Genomic DNA, 25,128 nt, shown 5'->3' with positions numbered 1-25,128 from the left:
GAAAGGGAGATGCTGTGTGATGGCGCTCAGTCAGTGTTGCACCTTGCCCCAACTACGACTCCGCACACCTTGACTGGACCTCTACCTGCTCTTCTGTCCCCTAATTATTTTTTACCATCTCATGAACAGGGGAGGTGTCAACTGTAGGGCCTGTCAAAGCCCATTGAGACTTACTCTATGTGATTGTGGGCTATATAAGAAATAAATGTTGTCGTTGTTGTTGTTGCCACTTTTTCTCTCTGCTCCTCATCTATATCATGATACAGAGTACTTCAAAAGAAAATAAAATTTTGGCAAATCAGCCTCAATTTCCACAACTGGACACTGGAGATGCGCCCACATAAAATAAAAGAATATGCCTCATCCACTGCCACTCTTGTTTGTCCTTCACAGCACTGTATCATCTTCTGAATACATCCCCACTTCACACCGAGGGCAGACCCCCACGCTGTACCTGATGATGCAGCGCCGTCTGCACAGACCATCTAGCAAAGGACCGGGAAAGAACACAAATGTTTACAGTACGTTAAATGGCTGCCTTCTCCAAGCTGTCTTTTATTGAAACGCCCACAAGGTTAAATGAGCTCTTTCATACTGTAAATGGATGCATGAAATAAATCATCTTACATTCATTGCATCCCCTGGGCTATTATCTATGATTTGGGATTTCACAGCGCATTGGCGCTTATTTTGTGTTGAACCGTGCTGTGGCTTTCAGTTGCATATCAGATGCCTCCCATGCATCAAACATTCCTGTCGAAAACAGCAGTGATTAAAAAAAAAAAAAAAAAAAGACACCTTCGGAACCCAGAGATCATCCATAATGGAGAATACTTATTGAAGCCATGGGAGACAACAAAAAGGGGTTTCTGTGGAATGTAATGTCTAATGAAAATGCATAATCCTTTCCTATGTCCTGATAGGGGGGGAAATGCCGCCGTTAGTGTGAGTAACAAGTCATTTAAATGCTACATCCATGACCAGTTACAATCCATCACATGTTTTTTTTGTCATTAATCCCTAAATGCTTTGCTCAGTGTTTGGGTAATTTCCCCCTCTCTCAGTTTTCCGACTGCACCTTAGCCAAGTGTGACCTGCATACTTAAGACTCTCCCCCATCATTAATGGGGACCCTCTCTGGGGGATTCTGGGGGACCAGGCCTCAAGGCCCATGGGCATTTGTCCCTACTGGACATGCACCTGTAATGCTGAATATAATGACCCTGGTGTCATGGCTGAAGGCAGGGCAAGCAGAGTCTACACTGCCTCGAGGTAAGGTGTGCAGGGTAGGGTGGTCACACAGGAGATGTTGGACTTTTCACTCTGGTGCCACCTGTCCAAAAGAATAATTGTTTAAAAAGCCGCTTTCCTTTTTCTTTTTTGTTCTTTTTTTTACGTATGGAGGAAAAAGAGAGGAGTAATGAAATGGAAAGAACCACAAAAAAAAAAAAAAAAAACATTTTCTGTGAAAAAACAAATTTGTTTCGGGCAAATACACCCATTCATTTATTCACATTACCAAGCTGCCACAGCAAGACTCTCCAGAGTTGCCTATAAAATGTCCCCATCACCCTGCTTATAATCACAAAAAAACAAAATGCTGCAGAGAGGTGGAGTTTTGGGACTAATAAATGATGCAGGACACAAGAGTGAAAAGTTCAGTCTAAAGATTGACTATAAATTATTTGCGTGCCCTAGTTGCAGATGCAGTATTATTAGTCATTTAAGCAACAAGCGCATTTAGTCTGAATAGTACCTCAACACAATGGATTCATAAGATAAATCTTAAAATGCCAGAAGGTTGAGATTGAATGGGTCTTGCGTTCAAAACTGAAGACACAGGCCTATGTAATAAAAAAAAATGTAAAAAAGCAAACAAGGCCAAACAATTACATTTTTAAGATCTCAAAATCTTAAAAATGTGATGGCAGCATTTGATGTGATGGCAGCATTTCATACTCTGGCCACCTTAAATGAGACAACATGTCTCATGAAGCATCTCATGGCTTTTTATGACGACAATAGTGAACAAAGCATCCATGAAGGTAAAAAGAGGCAACTGAAAAAAGAGATTCATCAACCATACTTCACTTTCTCCTGATACAAAGATAAATATAAAGTTGTGTTTCCTTTGGGATGGTGGGAAAAGTGAGAAGAACAGGGTTTAAAGTGTATAGTTTTGTGGTGTAATGGCCTGGATGTCCTGGGATTTCAGTAACATGATAAGAACGGCCACACATGTCGTACTGTTCTTAAGAAGGGGTCTTCATTGATTTTTAGATCTCCTGACACAAAAATACTAAATATGTTTCTAATACATAGAATACTTCAATACATCTTAGTCTCCATAACCACCACAGAATCGGTGTGTCCACACTTTTGACTCTGAGCAATACCTGGCAGGAGGCTGTGTTCGCTCCTGTGTTCGCTGACTCGAGTTGAAATAAAACGCCGTGGTGAGCAGTAAATCTGTGCTCAACAAGCTGCATCAACAACTTGAAAACACAGCGGACAGCGATGTATGCAGTTGGCTCAGCTCAGACTCGGAGAAGTCTGTTCCTGTGTACATTTTACCTCAACCCTTTGTAGTGGGTCATCGAGCTGAATTATGCTGCATCGAGATCTGAAATAACTTGGTCTTAACTTGCCTTCTAATCTCTTTCTTTGAAAGGACACTGCCCTACTTTGAAGACTGTGAAAGAACAAAACTGGCCTGTAAAGACCACAAAGAAACCTGATACTCATAAAAGCGTGCAGCTATATTGACCGTGAGCTTCATCTTCATCAAATCGCCATATAAGAAATCTCCAGATTTATGCCAGACCCCAGGTTTAATGGCGCACACCTTACGGGAAGATGCGATTCATCAGACCAGACCATCCTTTTCCATGCCTCCACGGTTCTGTTCTGACGCTCAAAATGCCATCGTCCTGGTCAGTTGAACTTCCTGACATTGTCTGTCAGACATTTTGTCTCTTTTTTTTTCCATTCCATTCTCAATCCCCTCCAGGCAACTTGTTTGCAAGGGAATAAATGTTTGATGCAGCAGGACTGACGCAGCTGCTCCTGGATTGTCTAGGCTTTTTGCCCGAGAAGCAGAATAAACAGATGTTTTTCACTCCCCTTCACTACAAGCACCATAACAAGAGCAACACCCAGGCTGCCTAAGCTCACCCTGGCACGGCTCAGGCTGCTTGGTAGAGGTGCATTAGAAGTACCAACACATGCCCCCCACACAGCTCATGCCGGCTCCAGGAAACAGTGACTTCACCAGCCCAATAGGATGTTTTGAGCCAAAAAAAGGGATAAAATAAAAAAACACTTTTTATTTATTTATTTATTATTTCTCCAAATGCCCAAATATCAGAGGAGCCTTCTCGGTTTCACAAATTAGCTCTGGAATGTTGTGCTGCTACCAGCTTGGAAGGTTATGAAATATAAATGGGGGGAAAAACAAGCAGGATTGATTGCGGTGGTTGATGCCACAGTTGGTGCAGGGTGCTATAGCACCACCATAAAATGCAAAAAAATATATATATTTTTGGTTTTACATTACATTTTGTCATGGGGAACATTTGAAGGCTCGTTATTGGTCCATCCATTGGAACACTGGTAACACACTGGTGAAACATCAGTAATTAAGGAAGCAGTATAAATTATGCCCAAACAAAATTATTAAAACAGGTGTTTTTTTTTCCACAACACCCAGATGCAGGGCTAAGAAACTGTTCAGAGAGGAAGGAGGAAAATGCCACACCTCATGCATTATTCATCAGTGATAAGTTATTCATCAGATAGAGTCAAGCATCATCTTGTATTGTAAGTATGGGCAATCATGAATATTTACAGAGAGGCCTTTTTAAAACAGGACTCAGAATAAATGAATTGAGATAAATGCCACACAAATAAGGAACCATGTTTCCCCTGGCTAGTTTTATATAGTAACCCCACATGTACCTATAGAGATGTGTGCAGTCAATTGAGACTTTATTGCTAGTCCTGAAGCCAAAACCAGAAGGAATTTGCAATGGAATGAACAGAAATTCATTTTGGTTTTTTTTGTACAAAAATTTATGTTTTCACCTCATTGTTGTCATCTTGAAGACTATCAAGATGTCCACTACTGTGCCATGCACAATTTGCATTAGGAACCTGGTAGCACTTAAACAGTGCTCAACGTCATACTTTGATGAGTGGATTGGTTTTAGCCATCAGGAAGCTTGGGTATGAAGTCCATTGGCACGACAGTCCTTCAAATCACCCTGTTCCAACGACGCCAGCACCCCTGTAACTAAACGCTGAATAAATGCATATAAAAAGGGGCAGGCCGTGATGTTACTGGAACGTAAACACCATAGTGCAGGATGACATTAAAAAAACTGGTGTCGCAGCACTTCCATCCAAATGGCACAACAGCATAATTTTACCGTATGAGATTATTATTCATATGGCAATGCAATGAATTACACGAGAATACCCTGACCGTGCACTTTAAAGGCTGTGCGGCACACCATACATCACATCATATGAGACTCTGCTGGCCGGTGTCGGGCCGCGGTGAGCTTGACGAGAAATAAAACTTTCACAGCTGGCAGATGGTACTTTTAGTCTTGCTGCAAAAATCCTCCCCCGCTCACAAAGACCAGCAGTCAAAGGCTCCTTTTTATTTCCTGCTGAATTTCATCTCCGCGCTCCCTGGGCGGGCTGCGGGGAAGGACCACATCCATGCATTTACACGCCGACTTAGCAGCTTGACCAATAAAACTTTCTTTGCGTGCGATTGCACTTCTAGAAAATTCTAGAAAGCCTCGGGAAGCTTGGGGAGATCGATCTATCGCTCGGGGGCGAGAGATCAGAGATGGAAAATTTTCACCGTTGTGAGCAGGGGCATTCAAACAGGTACATTTGAAGCTAAGGGGCGATGCTCCATAAACTGAAACAATAATAGAGAGGAAGGTTCAAAATGTGAGCAGAATGTGAAGAACAGGCTCATTAGGTTGGTGCAGACCCGCCAGCTGTAAGTACGATGAAGATATGTTTGTCCGTGTCCTTGCCTGCGAAACCAAAGCTCTGGTCCCTTGCGCCAACGCGGCTAGAGAGGCAACACGGCCACGGCAGGGGGGGCTCAGAATTCATCTGTACATGACAGGCCCGGGCAGCAGGAAGCACGACCGCACGACCCTCTCCAAGCCCGGCTATCCACAGGATCCATCTGCTCCGCCTGCTGTCCACAGACCTACGGCACACGCACACACACACAGCGCCTGCCATTGTTAGGACTGCCAACACCTCCACCACCACCACCACCACCACCCTGCACTTAGTGAAGCTCTCCCTCCATCCTTTAACCTGAGTTGGGTGTAAATACGTCCGTATACCTGTCTGACACAACCCTAATCAAAACTGTATAAACCTTGGCAGGTCTTTTCATGTGGAAGGGATCATGCGTATAAGATGGGGTCGATGTGTTGAAGTGATGGGCCTGAATGACTCATCAATTTAAATTATTCAAACTCACGGCAGACTTGCTCACCAGTCTGGGTTTTAGAAGACGACTCACCTCATTACCCTCGTTCCAAGTCCTCGTGTAGCACAGATCAATAGCTGGAGGTTCAGATGTGTGCAGATGAGGTCCAATTACAGAAACACACCAGCTCTTCACAGAGGAGCAAAAAATAATTTTACACGGACGTCTAGCGCACAATATTCACCAATGCAGATGGATTATTGGGCTGAAAGGATGATTAAACTCCTCAATACTAGGTTTCTGACTTCCCATCAAAGAAGCATATCAGTTTGCATAATAAGGCACTGGCTCACTCTGACACACAAGACTAAAACCCACAAAAATCTTGTTCAACTCCTATACTTGCCCAGAGTCATGTTCCAACCTCCAACAATATAGGGAATATATATTTATATTACAACCATGTATTTTGTGTAAAATGCTTATTTGAGCATATACATACCAGGCTGAGATTTCAATTCAGCGCTCCAAATTGAATTTTGGGCCTGTTACTGGACTGGTAGGCTGAAATAAAATCTTGCTCTACATTTGTACTTTCTCACATTGAAATATCAGACAGTTTTTGTTATTTTTACCCCCACTTACCTTTTCTCAGAATCTGTCAAGAAAGGTGCACTTCATTTTAAGGTGAAAATGTTATCATCATTACATGCGTTATAAATGACCCTTCTGGAAAACACTTAAAAGTTAAAAGAGAGTAAAGGTTTAAAAGGGCATCACTGTCTGCACTGTTATTCTACAGGATGTAAGTCTACATCTCATCCATGAAAGGTGCCCGTGTGTGGGGGGACGGTACCTTGATCAAAGAGACCTCAGTGGCACCTTGACTGTTCAGGATGTAAACCCGCAACTCTTTGGTAACTTACGAGTCCGCTTCCTTTCCCGCTCGGCCACCACTGCTACTGCCTGCAAATTAGAAATGAAGACCCCCCAACCTGGCACCCCTGTCAGGTGAGCGTAGCAATCAAATAATACACAGGTAGTTCCTGTCAACTACAAAAACTATAAAAACAGTTATAGTTTTAATACCAAGTCAGCATTGCCTTAAAATCAACATTATTAAATAAAACATTTTAGACAAACTAAAAATCAATGAAGACTCCTTTTTTGTTTGGCTTTACGTTTACAGCATTTATCAGACTCCCTTATCCAGAGCGACTTTTGTCATCAAAAGCTGCTTCATGAGATGCTCACTAACATGAGCGAATGATAAGAAAGTGTTCAGCATAAAACCTTCAAAACTGCTGAACACCAGACCCGTTGTGAAATTCATAGTCCCATGATTTCAGTTTTGTAAAAAATAAATGTGTATGATAGTGTCTGAAGATGAGTTACTGAATTGTTTGGAGCCACACAATTATAGCTGTTTATATTAAGGTAAATTATTACAGAAATAGTGTAAATGTCTGATTTAGATATTTTCACCTCAAATTTGTCCTATTTGATATTTTTGCCCCAAGCAGACATGGAATTCCTTGGAAAAAACAAACATCAATGTCAACCAGAGGTTTTGCTCTGTGTCAAAACGTCATGCCCATGCCAGGCCTATGCCACTCATAATTATGCAGTGCACCATTGCCCAGATGAACTAAATCAAAGCACATGTAAGCACCCACAGTGTAGGCCACAGTCATAAAACTCCCTGATAAATAGCTGGTACCCTTTAGATGGGGCTGACCATGCATCATAGTAAGTCGCAGATGGTGGCAAAGTCCTTAGAAAACACTCCTCATGCTGGCCACTGTAGCCATCTATCATTCAGCCTGCAAATTAACAGCCCGTGTCTCTGAACTTCTGGGCAGGGACTGATAAACTTTCTTCCAAATTGTGTCAAAGATTGATGGTGTTTACTGTGTCACTTCTACTGCATTTGCAGTTAGTGTTTTATCTTCTCTCTGTACATATCACACATTTTCATGTTATTAGCTTTCACTATTGGTTCAAATTCAGTTTTATTATATATTTTAATTAGGCCCGTCAATTAATGCATTACTCATGACAATTCAAATTCAATAGATTTTCAAAAGTCTATAAATATATATATATTTATAAATATATTCAAATAATGAATTATTTACTTGTGTGTTTACTGTGTTCTTATTGCAGTAATCAATTGTTGCTTCTCTCTTGAAACAACATAGCTTGCTTAGCCCATTATAAATTAAATATTTGAATGAAATGTCCATCAGACCCCATTTTTTAAGTGGGAATCCATCTGTTTACACCCATTACGACTGAGCCACTTTCACACGCTTTTCCCTGTAATTCATTGACAGCCCTAAAATTAAATTATAATATAAAAGTAGTAAAAATTGAGCATGAGAGATGTATGTCATCGACATCAGTGTATTGTGTATGAAGAATTTTTAAACATTCGATTATGGAATTGCCCATGACCAATTTCCAAATATATAAACTGCAGAGAAGACAAAAGGTCGTGTGACTGATTTAGTGAAACCTGAACATTTAAATATTGACACTTGCTCTGCCGAGTATCAGCAATGAGCAGTGTGGATTTTACTCCATTTGTTCCCTCACCAGCCAAACACATGAGTCAGTCTGTGTGAACTCCCACACAGCCAGGTGCATATGGAGAAACAAAGTGTACTGTAGTGCTGTAGACTCCAGCCCACCCCTCTCCTAGAGCATCTGAGCTGCCGCTCACACACAGCAGCTGTTTCTTAAACACACACACACACACACACATTCACCTCAAGAGGTGCCTAAAAATACCCAATTCTCCCTCAGCTGGTATCTGGATGTTTTAAAGGTGTTTACAGTATGTTCCAGCATTCCCCCTTAGGTAACTCTAGTACTCATGCAGGAATTTCTTGCTTCTTTGCTTCAAAGTACAACGTGGGAAAGAAATCCCCCCCCCCCCCCAACCAAAAAAAAAAGGGCTAAGCTCAGTTCTTAGCATATAAATATTGTGTTACAATTTTTTTGACGCCTAGTGTTACTGGTTGATATAGATAACATTATGTTGGACACCCAAGCACAGATCAAACCAAGTCTTATCACTAATTTCTTAAAAAGGAATGCTTTTCATTTAACTTTCTTAAATTTAAGTACGAACGGACTGTCTTGTCTTAAGCATTCTGCCCGTGCTGAAACCAGGGACATTTGAATTCATAGACCATACCATTATATTTTCATGTACATTGATTTGTACTCTATCCTTCAGCAAAAGATCAATCTTGATATAGACTTAGCCGTGAGCGGTTATAGAGGATTCTCCGCAGTGTCCAAGGTTTCACTTTGCACGTTCTGTGCACCTGTATAGACTATTAATCGTATTTGAAAATCATTTATTGTGTGGTTTTGAATGTACTTGAAAATCTTACGTCTTCTGGTATCTGCACATTCAAGCCCTGAATGTACTGAGATGAATTATTCCATACCCTGCGCTGACTCAGATTTTTACCTTGATATGTTACCCTTTCTCTTCACTGGTATTGATTACTGACACAATGTTCAAGTTATATACTTTTCATGCATGGATGTCATATTCTGTGCTGTATATCCTGTATGTTCTTTTTTTCCTTGTCTTCTCCAGAAAACTTCATGCCTTGAAGCATTAGGCTTATTATCCATGGGGAGACAGCTGCACTTCCACATCCTGTCATGGTTAACACTGTAACCTTTAAACGAGTGTTAATTAAAGCCTTGAAATAATGATTCAAAATACCTGGATTGATTTCTGGAGTACGTCAAGTGATTTATTTCCACCATGCCACCTGTTTTCATGGCTGCTTTTAAACCTGAAACAGATCCATCAATATTCTGAAATGTTGATGTGCACATCCACATTTACCCTGTTATATCATATATACAGTGTGTGTGTGTGTGTGTGTGTGTGTGTGTGTGTGTGTGTGTGTGTGTGTATGGAATATGTACTGTTGTTGTACTTGTATGCAATGCTATGTTATATACAGGACTGTTTGGGAATGCAGTGTCTTCATTCTCTTTTCCCAATATTCCTGTGGTCAAATGCATGGCTTGTATAACTTCATGGTCTTATAAACCATCCTTCTGCTTTTGGGCTCATCTTTAGCCTCCTGGTTTGCCTGGGAAAGACAATCTTGTGTCACACTCACAGTAAAAGATGTGGCATTTATACTCAGTACTGGAGGTGGAGATGGACCTGCAGACTACCTAGAATCTTTAGCATCAGGAAAGCTGAATAGAACCATTAGTTCATTCATTAGAAAGTAATTTTTAATCCAACTAAAATTCTTTACATGGCAGTTCAGTTATTGAGGCAACAATATTCAACATAAAACAAAACATCAGGCTGTCAGAATCAATCATAAATAAGATCTCCATTTGGATCTTACTGCAGACTGTTCCGCTTTAAACCGGCAGTGAAGATAAATGTCCACTACTGGTGGAAGAAAGTTTATACTTTCCCTGCTTCATCCAATGGGGGTGCAAAAGGCCATGTACAGTCTGTCACGAGAATCCAGAGCTCACTCACTGTCCATACAGTGTATGGCCCACTATCCAGAGCTAATAAAGCTAATTTATCACTATGAAGTGGTTCCTTGTCAAAAAATAACCATAGAATTTTTTTGCACACCATGCCAGTTCAGATATTTTTTCATATTTATTTATGTGTGACAATGTGAAAGAAGACAAAGAGATGGTGAAACATAAACTCCAAGTGGCTCAAATTGCACACAATTTATATGTGACAATCCAGATGAAAGTGAAAGTGAAGTGATTGTCATTGTGATACACAACAGCACAGCACACTGTGGACACAAAGAAACGTGTCCTCTGCTTGTGTGCTGATTGAAAACTATGCATACTGTGCCGTTTACTATGCCCACAGACATTCAGAATCCCAATACAGTGCAAAAATGTAATAATATTCATACATCACATTAAAATTGCATTAAGGATTTCTAGTTATGAAAGTGTGTTGTCTTGTGTGGTTGGTCACGAATATCTGAAGTTGCGCAAAGCATTCATCATCCACTAAAATATCCCTGGCTTTTTTGGCACCCTTGATTTAAACAAATATGTGAGAAACATTTATTGGCATCTTTACGTAACATGATTACACTTGTTTGTTTCCAGCAGTTGTGGCTGCCTACTCACAAGTTTGCCAGAGTTTCTTTCCCTTCCTCAGTGTTGCAAAAATGATGACCGCTGAGGGTGATAAGTGTCCAGTATACACTGAACATTTTGACAGTAATGAGAATGCCATCTGGGCACCCATAGCGCACTGAATTTGCCATGGTTGTCTAACTGAATACACTTACGCGGTCAGAATAAAAAAGTAAGCACTGAAAAACGCAATTCTATCTTCATATTATACCAAGTGTTCCCTGCACCCCACCCTGTTATGTATTCTATTTCTTGCTTGTGACACACTACATCCTGCATTGTACTGGATGTGCCCTCCGATCGCCTTCTGCAACATCTTCATATTCCTGTCCAGCTCAAACCTTAGAGGTGTGGATTTGAAAGATAGCAGCACTCTGGAATAGCCATACACTCGTATGAAACCTGACTGCTCACAATACATGAGCAATATGAGCACATCAAACTTGGAAGTCTAAACATTGAATAATGCAGAAGAGGATAATAAAATTATCTTCAAACCTCAAACAGGTTCTCAGGATTAGCTGATTTTCACCTAGTTGGGAGGGGTGAATTGGTGCATCATCACCTACCATGTAACAGTTAAGTGATTATAAGTTGTAAAACATTCCAACACAGCACATGGTGCACCCTTCACACTTAGTGTTTGGTGGGGCAGTAACCCATAACCTTTAGTTTTAGGGGGTCAGTGGTGGCCTAGCGGGTAAGGAAACCTGTAATTGGAAACCCAAACCGCCAAGGTGCCACTGAGCAAAGTAACATCCCCACACAGAGCATTCCATGACAGTTGCCAGTGGAGTAGTGTGTTACGACGGTACCTTGATCAAGGGGACCTCATTGCCACCTTGGGGGTTCACAGCCTTCCAAATATGGGTCAACTTCCTTACTTGCTAGGACACCACTGTTTGTACACTATACAACATTCCTATACTAGGAATGATCACACAAGTGAAAAACCTGTTCAAAAGTGGCCAAAAATTACTCTTAAGAGTTTTTATTATGTGCTAAATGTTGCCACTGTCAAGAGTTTCAATCACTTTCATTGGCATGTTCTGTTGGTGGCCAAGCAGTGGTGGCAGTGCTGGCCTAGCGGTTAAGGAAGGAAGCAGCCCCGTGATCAGAAGGTTGCCGTTTCGAATCCCGATCCGCCAAGATGCCACTGAGGTGCCACACACTGCTCCCCGGGCGCCTGTCCTTGCTGCCCACTGCTCACTCAGGGCTACAGGTTAAATGCAGAGGACAAATTTCACTGTGTGCACTGTGTGCTGTGCTGCTGTGTATCACATTGACAATCACTTCATTTCTGTTGGTTATTTCAGTGGCTCAATGTAAATTTTACTTTTGCCACCAAGGAAATTTGGACTATATTTTGATGACTATTAAAAGGCATTGCTGTCTGTAATATGATCATTTAAAACATTCCTAAAGTCAGACACACAATTATCTTAGTAAACAGTAAACAAATTGACAAGTAATAACTCAGATGTCAATGGAACAGGAATGATCCCTATTTAATGCAACTTATTCAATGTTGTAATTGGGTAAATATTGTTTTTTTATCAGAATAATGTTTGATGGAAGGGCAAAATAACTAAGATGTGCATGGTCAGAGGTTAAAGTACTGAAAAAAATTCATTCTACTCTAATTCTACTCAAGTAAAAGTAAATTCAAAAGTGTTCCATGACATTCATAAAACAAGACAACTTATACAGAAGGTCACAGCTGGGAGCAGATCCTTCTCCTATAGAGCTCCAATCTGTTTTCTCTGGCTTTTTGTTAAAGTCCTAGACACTCATTTCACTTCACTTTAAGAAAGAAGAAGAAAGAGAGTGAAGTGATTGTCACATGTGATACACAGCAGCACAGCACACGGTGCACACAGTGAAATTTGTCCTCTGCATTTATCCCATCACCCTGAGTGAGCAGTGGGCAGCCACACACTGGGAGCAGTGTGTGGGGACGGCAACCCTCTGATTACGGGGCCGCTTCCTTAACCGCTAGGCCACCACTGCCCCGTAAAGTGTCACTTTGACGCAGTGTGAATTATAAAGTCCAGTTTATCACAGAGTCCCCCTGTTAGACACAGACACAGACAAAGTTAAATTCACCCTAGTTAGGCTGTCCTAGTTAGGGTACCGGGCCACTGTAGCACCAATATAATACTATCACCACATATTTCAGTATCGGTTGTACAGTGCAACCGTCTGCCGCTGCTTCTGTTGTTTTCTCCAAGACACGGAATCAAGCACCCAGACTACTGGCAGACCCCAGTGAAGAGACCAGCAAATAAATCCTGGTTCCTGACAACTGCTAAAGAGGACATACCATGAAACGAACCAGAGGGTCACCACAGCCACCACCACCATTACAACTACAGCTTCAGGGATCTTCAAGTGGACCAGTAACATCATTATGGACACATAATCTAACACTGACTACATCCTGGACTTCTCCAACCCTACAACTGTAGGACTTATTATTATATTGTACAAATCATCACCAGCCCTGCACTGACACCACCTGCAGGCTCACTCTACCCTGGAAGGGGGTCCATCCCTGTATCACTCCTTCCCAACGTTTGTTCCTCTCTTTTTTTTCTCTCTCCTAGAGTTTTTTTGTGTGGAGTTTTTTCTTGTGTGCAGAAGGGTCAAGTGTGGGGGGTGTCAAGTGTAGGGCCTGTCAAAGCCCATTGAGACATACTGTATGTGATTTTGGGCTATATAAGAAATAAATGTTGTTGTTGTTGTTGTTGTTATTCGGAAAAAAGGTGTTGTCAGTTAACAGACACTCAGCATTGAATAGCTGGGTAATATTGTCTAACAGCAGTCAAGTTGCAGTCATTGTTTGTGTCAAACAAATTGTCAATTTGTTGTAACATTAAAAAAAAAGGATAACGTACTCTGTGCTTGAAATGATGCTCAGAGCTCCTAAGGGTCGGGTCAACAAAATTAGGGTCCAATGTATTGAAGTAAAATACCTGGGTAAAAATTTACTTGAGGAGGGCCAGTGGTGGCCTAAGGTTTAAGGAAGTGGCCCCGTAATCAGAAGGTTGCCGGTTCGAATCCCAGTGTGCCACTGAGGTGCCACTGAGCACAGCACCGTCCCCACACACTGCTCCCCGGGCGCGTGTCATGGCTGCCCACTGCTCACCAAGGGTGATGGTTAAAAGCAGAAGACACATTTAATTTACTCAATTACTCAAAACTACTCAATTACTGTAATGTGAGTAAATGTAATTCATTACTTTCCACTACTCAGCTATATGGAGATGCCTGTTCCAACCCCAATAGATTATTTGTACATCTACAAATTATCTATAGTCATTACTTAGAATTTCGTCTGATTTGCAAAAAAGTACCAAAAATCGTGACGTTCAGTTCTTCAAATGTGTCATTTAAATGAAGTCAGTTTAATTTTTTCTGACATGCTGTAGATTGGCAAAGTTTTTTACGACATTTATGATCCCAACATGTGTCAGCACCGCTGACGTTCAGGACACTGCAGCTTAATTCCTAAAATGAATTTCCCGGCCTAACTTTTAATGAGTGTCTCGTGTGTAAAGCTCAGAGAAGTGGGCAGAGGGTGGAGTCCTTGTCTGAACCCTTTAATGGTCTAATTAAATCCAAAGTCTGGGTCCCATGGGCTCCTCTATGTCTGCATCTCTCCCCTCAGGGCCATAGGGCTCCTCTGGCATTTGTTCCTTCGGTAGCAATTGTCACCTCCTTGTGCTAATTACAACTCTAATTAATTGCTTCTCTTATTCACTTTAAAAGACCAGTGGTGGGGCGATCATGCTGCCGTTAGCAGTGGCCTTTCAGGGCCGCCATTGCTGCTGAGCTGGGCTGCCCTTTTGCGGCTTGGTCCAAGCAGCTATTCATCAAGCAGAGCATTGTTTTTTTTTGCACTAAAGAAGCGATTTCAAGGGGCAGGCCATTGTGCTTCTGAGCCGAAGGCACCAGCTCCATAGCGTTTTGGCACCCGCAGAGCTTATGATTTATTGCATTTATCCTTCTGCCTTGATAATGCATTAAGACTGCAACAGAACGGAGGATTCATCACTATTAACCTTTTTCTCCATGCCCCTCTCATTGTTTACCATTACAGTGACAGTGCTTTGCCCTCACCATGCTCTGGTGGCCCGCCGGGTGATGATGTATGGCACAGGCGCTGGTGCCGCTCAATACCATCCCGTTCAGCACCCAAAGGGGACTAAAGCCAGAGCACTTAAAATACACTTAACTGACTAGCTCTGTTCACCTCTGTCATTTAAGCTGAAGCTGTGTGTGTGTGTGTGTGTGTGTGTGTGTGTGTGTACCTGGGGAGGAGGAAATGTCAGAGAGGGATGTATGCGTTTTTTGAAGCCGGTCCAGCTGGTTTCTATGGTTACTAAGTCACAGAGTGGGGTGGAACAGCCGACAAGAGAGCCCTTTAGTCACACTGCCAGTCACTCATCACACCTGCAGAAAGGGGCGCAAGTCCACACAAGTAAAGCCCGCCTCAACCGGGCAGCAGAAGTCCTGCCTCTGCCACCATATGTCACCTGTCAACGGTGGGGGAGATGCTTCTCCCTCATTTAACAGTGGAGTGAAGCTTACAGAAGAAATTAATGTGCTGTGACGGCCGGTGAAATGGTGCCGATCTTTTTAATGTGTTCCCTCATCCAGTGCCAAAATAGACAGCCAGAGTCAATCAGTGTAAATACTCATATTCTTTCCACTGTTTGGTTTCAGACCTTCACATCAAGCTTGATTCCTTTTTCTTTATTTACCAACTAGGTTATATATGTGTGCGTCACAGCCTTATTCATCTATAACAAATTGAAAATCTCTCAATGATTTTGTGAAGCCTTATCATCAGTCAGGAACCAGTATCAAATGAGCAATAATTGTAAACAATTATGAAAATTCTTTTTTCTCTTTATATTGCCGCCTTGTGGTCTCCAAAAGCTATTACTATGGACTACATGAAATTAGTAAATTTTATGTAAATATGAGTAAATATGAAATGAGTCAATATGAAAGCACACATAATTTGTGTCTTATTTAAATGCTTAAGACTTCTAATACACAAAGACCTATGGTGTTTGATGTTTTTTTTTTTGTGACTATGAAAAGATTAACATTCTTTTTAGATTTTCAGATTATTCAAACATTTTAAGAATCCTTATTTCCATTGATTGCATCTTGCAAAGGTTAAATGATTAATACTTCACTATCTATAGACCAAATTGTTAGAGTAGAACCCTGCTTAACAGTACATGTCTTTGTGCTTTTATTGGCTGCACACACTGAAGCCATTTCCAGAAACTAATGAGCGAAGAGTACAGGCTGTCGGTATTCTAAGTGCCATGAAATATGGTGGCCATTGCCTCGGGGAGACAACAAGTCAATAGATTACAACGTAGCGCAGCGTCTTATCCACCCTGCGAGGAAGAGAAGCCTCCTCCCCGCACTCTGAATCATATCTTTAAGTGGTCGCCATGAAGTAGGGACCCATTAGGCCTCTCAGCTGATACTCTGGCCGTCCTGTATGATTGTGAAGCCAGTCGTCTGTGACACGGGGCATTAAACTTAAAGTGCGCACTTGTCAGCTTGTTTGATTTTATGAATGCTCTCCCCTGTCTGGCCCAGCCCTGGAGCAGGGCCTTCCATAAACAACGCGCATTGTTAAAAAGCCATCAGAGGCGGAGGCGTTTATCTGCAGCGCTGTACCATACCTTTACTCTGCCGCGGACATGTTAATGGTGAATCTGGCTCCCTGTGACAATGGACAGCGAGTGCAGGCGTCAGCAAGGGAATGGGAGAATTATACTGCCGAAGCGGCAGGCGCCCGCAGGGCCATTCATCCCCCTGGGCTGTAAGTGGGGATGCGCTGGTGGCATGAGACTATTAATGGTGGCATTAGAGAGGCATTATACATGCAAAAGCCAATATTTATCTTTCGCAATTGAGGAGTGCTGAGGCGATATATGGTGGGAGCTTTTCAACAGCGTACCCTGCAGGAGATGGAACGTCTGAAATTGGACATGATTATGGGTACAGCCACTTAATAAAATCTCCCCTCAGAATTTTTTTTTATCTGAATAGATAGATTATCCAGGATTTAGGGGATCTGTGGGTGCAGTTTTGAAGACACAATTTGAAGACACTGGCAGTGCACAAAGGCAGACGCTTATACTCAATGGTGTCTTGCGATCCCGAGGCAATGGCCACCAAATTTCATGGCACTTAGAATACCGACAGCCTGTGCTCTTCAGTCATTAGTTTCTGGAACCTACACGGGTCAACCTCAGAACTATGCGGAATTCAAAAATTGTTCACATACTAAATAATTTTGTTGACAGGTGCACTTTGGTTGAAAATGAGATTGATATGCTGTGTATATACCACCCCCCCTTTGCTCCATTTCTACTGGTCTCCAAAGCTGTGACTTGGGACACAAATATTTTATTCTTTCTATTTGCCTACTGAGACTTTGCACTTTGACATTGTGTCTCTTTATGAACATTAATTCTATGTTCCTGAAAGTGTGTGCAACATTTCAATGCATGTTTTTAAGCTGTCTGTGTTCAAGAGGTCTTCAATTTTCATCATGACTTCTGAACTCTGCATACGGTACAATCCACCTTCATGAGCCACCACATACAGTCTGTACGGCCATTAGCATTTAAAGGGGCTTTTCACAAACACGCGTCCTTGAGACCATAGGAGTTCATCAAGTCCTCCTCACAACCATATTTCAGAGGTCCGTTTCACCCGCGGCATTTCTCCTTCTGGTCCTCAGAGGCCATGCTCTGCTGCCTACAGCATTCAAGAAAAGCTGAATAGAAGCTGAAAAATCATTCATTGACTATTAAAAGAAACGGTGCGGTAGCTATGGCAACAATGGCAAATTTACAACAGCCTCTGAACTTCCCGTACTAATGGAACAGTAAGCAGTGTGAGGGCTTGCGGATTATGGGGGCAATCAAGTGCTGCAACCTCCTGAAACCTCCATGCACAGTCAGGTTTGCCATGTGGCCAGGGTCACCAAACACTTTCCTTAAAGGGTTTTAATTTAGCCCTGTCTCTATGCTTCATTTTATTTCAATAGTGAAAGTGAAAGTCATTGTTTTTTTTGTTTTGTTTTATTATCATGATACACAGCAAGCGCAGCACATAATGCACACAACAAAATGTGTTCTCTGCAGTTAAACCATAATCCTTAATGTGTGGAGACAGTACCTTGCTCAAGGTTACCTCAGTCAAACATTGACGGTTTGAGATTTTAAAGTCCACTTCCTTACCCTCTAACCCACCAGTGCCACCACATGACTTGGTTTTTTACACACTTTACCTGAAAAGGTGCAAGGAAGGACACATTTGCACGACTTCACACAAAGGGGTTTTATTAACCGATACTCACATCAGAACAGGACTTACGTATTAAAGACCCGAAAGGGAAGCGATACAAGAGGCTTTAAATGTATACACTCACAACAGCTGCACAAAATCAGGTTTACAATGAACTAAACACAACAAAAATCCATCCCGAATCACGGAGCCAGAATGCCCCCTCCTGAGTCCGCCCATGGTATTGTTTCTGTTGCAGAGTGCTTCATCTGAAAGTATGAGATCTGTGTTTGATCTATAATAGTTGGTGAAGCACTTTTTTTTTTTTAATAAAGAGAGCTAAGCAAAGTATTTTAGCACCAGATTACCAGTTAGAAATTAAGTGTGCTTTGGGCATTATCACACACTGTTGTTAATTTTGTAAATGATAAAAAAAATGTTTTGTGTCTCTGCACAAATGGAGTGCCCTTCAAAAGGTCACCCTTTCCTCACACTGAGGCATAGAACAAGTTAATGTATCATTAGTTCAAAATGATTACATTTTGACTGTGGAAAAAAAATATGAGTGGAAATTGTTAATTCCTATGAACTTCGTGTGACCTTTCTGCGTGCAATTAGAACGGGGGTTGTGACTCCAACCCATTAGCGTGAGGAACAGAAACATCCTGGCAATCCGCAGAACACAACAACATTTCTAAATGAACCAATTCGCCATTCGGGCCTGTTTTTCCCCCAGAGCTGTGTAGCATTATGGCAATAGATAATTTGTTCATATGAAAATGCAGGGTTAAAGGGGCCAGTTTTTGAGGTCACAGCTGGACAGAGAGTTGGAATAGCAGTGACTGGATGACCTGCATCATTGATAAAATGACTCCTGCTGTTACTGTAGCACACTGTTTTTAAAATGTTATTGTGACATCGACCCTAGATCAGTAACAGGAAATAAATGTTCTTCAGGGAAACATTTTTAAACTATAAAATCTTAATTGTGCAAGACACAGAAATCCCAGTGGATTTTAAAAACTATCAAAATTATAATCCTGGAAAAGTATTTCATGTCCCTGAATAATTTTACAATAGTCAGTAAAATAGGTACAAACACAAAATATATGTCAAATAAATGTAAATGAGAATTTCCTTCGAGTTGGCTTTTCCTCTACGATCATATGACTTGTCCTACCAGTAGGTATTTTAAGCTCAAGTTCCAAATTTCAAGTGTTATTGTGAGTGTCAGCAGGGCAGTGGTGGCCTAGTGGGTAAGGAAGCAGACCCGTAATCAGAAGGTGGCTGGTTCAAATCTAGAAACAGCCAAGCAGTGGGCAAGGTGCCACTGAGCAAAGCACTGTCCCCGGGCGCCTGTCATGGCTGCCCACTGCTTGCTAATATATACCTATATATACCAATAAAGTAAGACTGGGGTGTTTATACTGTTGTTCATTATATTGAGTAACTTGGAGCAACTTCATGGTCTCGAGACACCAGATTTAATTTTTTTTGTTTGCTTCTGCTTTTATCTTCATAGCACTCTAGAACATTCAGGTAATCTCAAGAATGAATGATACCAACCTCACATGAACAGTAGACCTGGGTGAGGGGCTTTCAGTTGAGGCTGTGGGAGGCTGTGGAGGGTACAGGCACCTCAGCTGAAGTACTGTGAATTTGGAAGTGTAATGAGCTTGGTGGCACTGTAGCAGGAGGGTGCTGGGGATAGCAAATGTTTTTTTCTTCCACTTGGCCCTTGTAACATCATATCAAGGGGAAGAGTGTGCCTGTTCCCAACTCTGCTGTGGAGAACTGGCTGATTCTTGACATCTTGCCTCTGTCATTTTTGACCACAGCATCTGTGATGGTGCTCTGGAAAAAATCAGATGAATTGCAATGGATTTTTAGAACATTTATACCACATTCACTTGGTGATATGGAATTATTCTAAGTATTTTTATGTTCTAGTTGGCATATACAGCATTTTCTGTTTTGAAGCTGCTCAAGAGTTTGGGATAATCATCAGAAGAGCAGGAAGCAACTATTTCAGATTCTGTGCAGTGTGCCGCCTAGTTACACATTGCATCTGCAGCCAAGATCGATCAGCTTCCAGCCATGCTGTGGCTGAGCTCCCCCTCTCTGTGTGGTGCGGACACAGGTCCGCAGTCTGATTGATCCTTCTCCTGGAGCAAGCAGAAAGTGGCTCGTGCAGACCCTTCTCTCCTGAACCAGGTCAGCCTGATGAACCTCCACTGGCAGACCACAGATTCACTGAATACCCTTGGCGTTCCCACATAGGCCTAATTACAGGGCATATATGATGCTCCTGCCTGCTGTGATGGGAAGTCATAGGCCCGGGCATGAATGCACACTGGAAAGGTCACACACAGACACGCTCACACAGAATGGGCTATGCTAATGTATCACGGGGGAGAGGAACACTGCACCAGACAGAAGAGTCTTTCACCCAGCCTAGCCTCCTATTAAAATTGCAATGAGCCCCATTACACACAGCAACAGGGCAATCCTTGAAACATATCTGCAGAGGGTCTTCAGATTCTAGTGAATATCCGTATTGTTAGAGAAAATAAAACATTTATAGTGTTAGTGTAAATTGTTTGTGCACAGTTTGCTATTCTACCCATGTAAAATTTCATTTAATAATTTAGGTAGGGTTTCGGTGTGTTATGAGCATAACATTTGTAAACATTACAATTCATAATGTGTGCATATAATTAATGCATAATGAATGAACAAATCAATATTTAAAAAAAACATTCTAGAATACTTGAATAACGATTCCCAGCTGCTGTGTTAATTTTCTCCTCACTGATTAATGAGATGTTTGCGACCTATTAATATGCGCTATTATGCCTGATGTCTGATCATGCAACATATATTGAATTTTTACAATGTTCTCAGCAAAACCAAATAGGTTCTTGTTCCAATAATAAGAGTATTGTTGTGTGCAGGGCTTTCCTATTAGACCCGCCCACCCACACAGATGGACAGACACCCAAACTCACAGGCACAACAGCAGTGCAGTGCTTTTGCACAACCAGCAGCATTTTGAACAGCATCCTTTCTCTAGCTGATAGATGAACTGATGAGAGAAGTTGTGCCGTAGCAGCAGTTTTTCACTCTGTGCAATTTCAGCAGTCAGCACTGAGACGGGGGTTAAGTTGTCTGTGCTCTACCTCCTTCAGGGGATAAAAAAAAAAAAAAGAGTTTATGCCGATATTTGTTGATTTTGCTCCTCAAAGTCTACGGAAAACCTTTATACGTGTGGGTCTTCTCTTAGGCTTTAAATTCTGAAACTGGTTGTGAACATTTTTGAGTTCAGTAAAATGATGGTTCCTATCAAAAATCAACCAGCGGCTCCCTTCTTGAAAGTGAAGTGAAATGGAGCAGTGTGTGGGGGACGGTGCTTTGCTCTGTGCCACCTCAGTGGCACCTTCATGGTTCAGCATTCGAACCTCCAATTATAAGTCTGCTTCCTTACCTGCTAGGCCACCAATGACCCATTGTGAACTGAATAGTTAAATTTGATAATTTTCATCAACATTTCAAGATTCTATTTCAAGATAATATGCAACCCTCTCCATTGACCTGTGCTTGAGACTGGAAATACACTGTCCAGTGGCTGGGTGATTTTCATAAATAAATATTAATAGCCAGAAATCTATCCAAACATGGCCAAGGTGCAGCTAGTGGCAGAGCTTCCCAGCAATCATGGCGCTTTCTCTGCATGCTTTGAAACTGAAAGGCGTCGTGACGGTTTGCAGAACCAGGCTGCTGAAATACTATACTTTGCGCTGATTGAAATCCATAATCACAGTGATTTGCTGTGCCCTGGTGTGTGGCATCCACTGGCTGCTCCTCTTCTATTTTCCACCCCTATTCCTGTGTGGTGCAAAAGAGGCCAGGCTGGTTGACAACACGACAAAGGCGAGCAACACCCGCCTCCTCCGCTTCATCACAGATGGAAAACATGAAATCTGAATGCACACTCAAGCGCATTGGCATCGAAAGTTTCACCGAGGCTCTCTCGCTCTCTCCCCAAAACATGCTGACAGGAATAAATAAGGGCTGGAATGAAAGGGGGTGAACTCTAGAGACTTACTGCTTCATAACACAATCAACAAACAAAGTAAAATTAAACCATGCAAAAACAAGCAACATTTATTATTTGCAATAGATTTATTTTTTTTTGCAATGCTGAATAAATGTATAAATGTATTTCTGTCAGTGTGTACCTCCACCATATCTTTCAAATGGAGCTGTCTTTATATAATGTTTAGGTATGCTGAATGTTCATCTAAAAAGTATGAAACATTCATTACAGTTACAATATCCACCCTATGTATAAAGTTTAAACCATTTTAAATGGTAAAAACATGCATTATTTTACATCACACCATATTTACCATGAAAACAGAGATCAACTAAGATGGAGCCTGCATTTGTCTGATTTCCAAGACATACTAGTTTATGCAAGATTAGCTGTAAATATTGTAACAAACAACACTTTTGTTTCAATATATGTAACAGAGCTCAAATAAATGACAAGCATCGATTGAAAACGCTAAAATCACACAGCTCTCCAAAATCAAATTCCTCCTCTTAGGGAAAACTCTAGACGTCTGTGTTGAACCAGCCAAGCATGAGAAATCTTGGCCAAAAGCATTACTGTGGGTGCTTATTCAAATCAATAGATTGAACAGCCGACAAGGGTGCCCTGATGTCAGAGTGAGTGTGACTGCCCTCTATTTAACATGTTTTTCCATTGCTCAGTTGCAAGATGTGTTGCTCTGACTCCTCCATTCCTTTGGTGAATGGAAAAAGTAAAAGGAAGTGGAAAGGCTAAACTAAAATCTTCTTCCATCAAAACACGGGCAATGAATGTTGCAATTTGTGCACCTCTCTGACACGCACTCTTCCTATATTAGAAACAAATAAGCACCTCCGCCCCTCCGGCCCGGAACGAAAACAGGGGGAAAGGATGGATGGCTCAGCAAGTTCAGGAAGCAGCGACTCACAGGCGGTAGAGAAACTGCTGCCGGGAGCAGCGCTTAAATCAATGGCACCTCTCCTCCGACTTGGCCTCCCCAGGGATTCAGGGTAAAGAAGCAATACCTCGGCGTGCACACCCACTCACAACAAAGGCGTGTGTTTTTCGAGCCGTTATAAAAGGTGTTGCGCGTTGGATGGGTTCAGGAAGGTTTTCTGGTTTGCTTTGGTTTGATTACTGTAATAAAGATCGTGTTTTGGTTTTATGCTGATGGCATCACTGGGTCATTTTGCGCTTGATATTTTTGCTTGTTGAGTATAGGTCTCGTTATGTATGTTATTTAGTTATGTCAGTTTAATACTTATGCTATTACATAGTTATAGATGATTTAAGACTGTCTGGCAGCATCCAGGAAAGTATTCACAGCACATCACTTTTTCCACATTCTCATATGTTACAGACATATTCCAAAATTGATTAAATTCATTTTTGGCATGTTTAAAAAGCACATGCAGATATTTCTGTAGCTTAATTGGAGTCCAACTGTGGTAAAAACAGAGATGTTGATTTGCCCTGATTTGGAAAGGCACTCGCCTGACTCTATACGGTCCCACAGATGACAGTTCATGTCAGAACACAAACCAGGTATTGTCTGTAGACCTCTGAGACAGGATTGTCTCAAGGTAAAAATATTGTGAAGGATACAGAAATATTTCTTCTGCTTTGAAAGTGCCAGTGAGGAATGGGAGAAGCTGGCCAAGGATAGGTGTGCCAAGCTTATGGCATCATTTTCAAAATTGTTTGCGCAAAGGCTGTGATTACTTATGTACATGTGATTTGTCATTATGGGGTGTAGTGTGTAAAATTCTGAGGGGAAAATGCATTTAATGCATTTTGGAATAAGTCTGTAACATAACAAAATATGGAAAAAGCGATGCACTGTGAATACTTTCCAGATACACTGTATATATGACGCATTGATGGGCCCAGATCAAAATGAAAAAGAACGAGACTGTAGAGATCTTGAGAGCTGTCACTCAACACCATGGGCTCATCACATTTAAATCTCTGAATATAACAAGATCATTATAGCTCATTTTTTGGGTGACTGAAATAATTACACAATAGTGCTTATATACTGAAAATTTGTCTCTCAGACTAGGACATGACAATTGAGGACTGACAATATACTAAAAAATGTATTAATACCAGGGTGAGCACAACCTGGAAATTCAGGAAAATATCAGATATTGAAGATAAGTCCAGATCAGCGGATCTGAAGGGATCACACTCTCATCACTGAATCCGCTGTTATCCCTTTGGTGGCCTGTTGTAAGGTCAGTGACAAACTGGGTCGGTGGAACTGCTAAAAGGTACCAAATTCATGTAATCCTACTTCATAGGGCAACTTCTGAAGGTACATTCATTTCACGAATGCTATAACTACATGGAGTACATAAAAAGAATACTTACTGTTTCATCTATTACTCCCCATCCAGACTTTACCAAGGACATTTGAAGGGTCACAGAAGACAAAAAAAACTTTCTTCAAGTTCAGTTCCTTTTTAACGCCCATTATACCCCTTTAACTGTATCAGTATAATTAACATATAAATGAAATGCTGTTTACAGTAATTATTGAGGAGCAAACAAATCCAATGTGAAAGCATCACTAATAGGTCCCTGCTAAAAAGATTGCATAGGTTTCTGAACGTTATCTTTTTCTAGCCCACACAATGCAAACTCTAGGTTAATTGCTGGAGATCCAGCATCATTAAAATAATTGGTGTGGTTTTAATTATGTCTGATATAAAGGCTTGAGGGTGGAGGGGTTCACCAAAATTGACTGCTCTATAAAATTCTGTTGCTCTTAAACAAAAAAATCACACAGACGTTTTATTAAATGTTCTGCCCACACGCATTGATTTGGAGCAAACATTCACAGAAATAAGAACACAAAAGTAATTACCCCATTTAGAAATTGTAAAAGCAAACGTGTCTCTTCTGTCTCAATTTAGATCTGGAAAGAAAATGATGGAAACATGTGCCTTCTGAATAATTAGCTCATTCCAGCAAGCTTCCTGATGGCCTAAGGGACTGGCACCAGAAGTAGTACAAACTCTTTTAGGTCAGCCTACTGCTAAATATATAGTATTGTCTATGAAGG

The sequence above is a fragment of the Denticeps clupeoides genome, chromosome 13 (genome assembly GCF_900700375.1).
Source record: "Denticeps clupeoides chromosome 13, fDenClu1.1, whole genome shotgun sequence".
Taxonomy (NCBI): Eukaryota; Metazoa; Chordata; class Actinopteri; order Clupeiformes; family Denticipitidae; genus Denticeps; species Denticeps clupeoides.
This window is presented reverse-complemented; position numbering follows the sequence as displayed.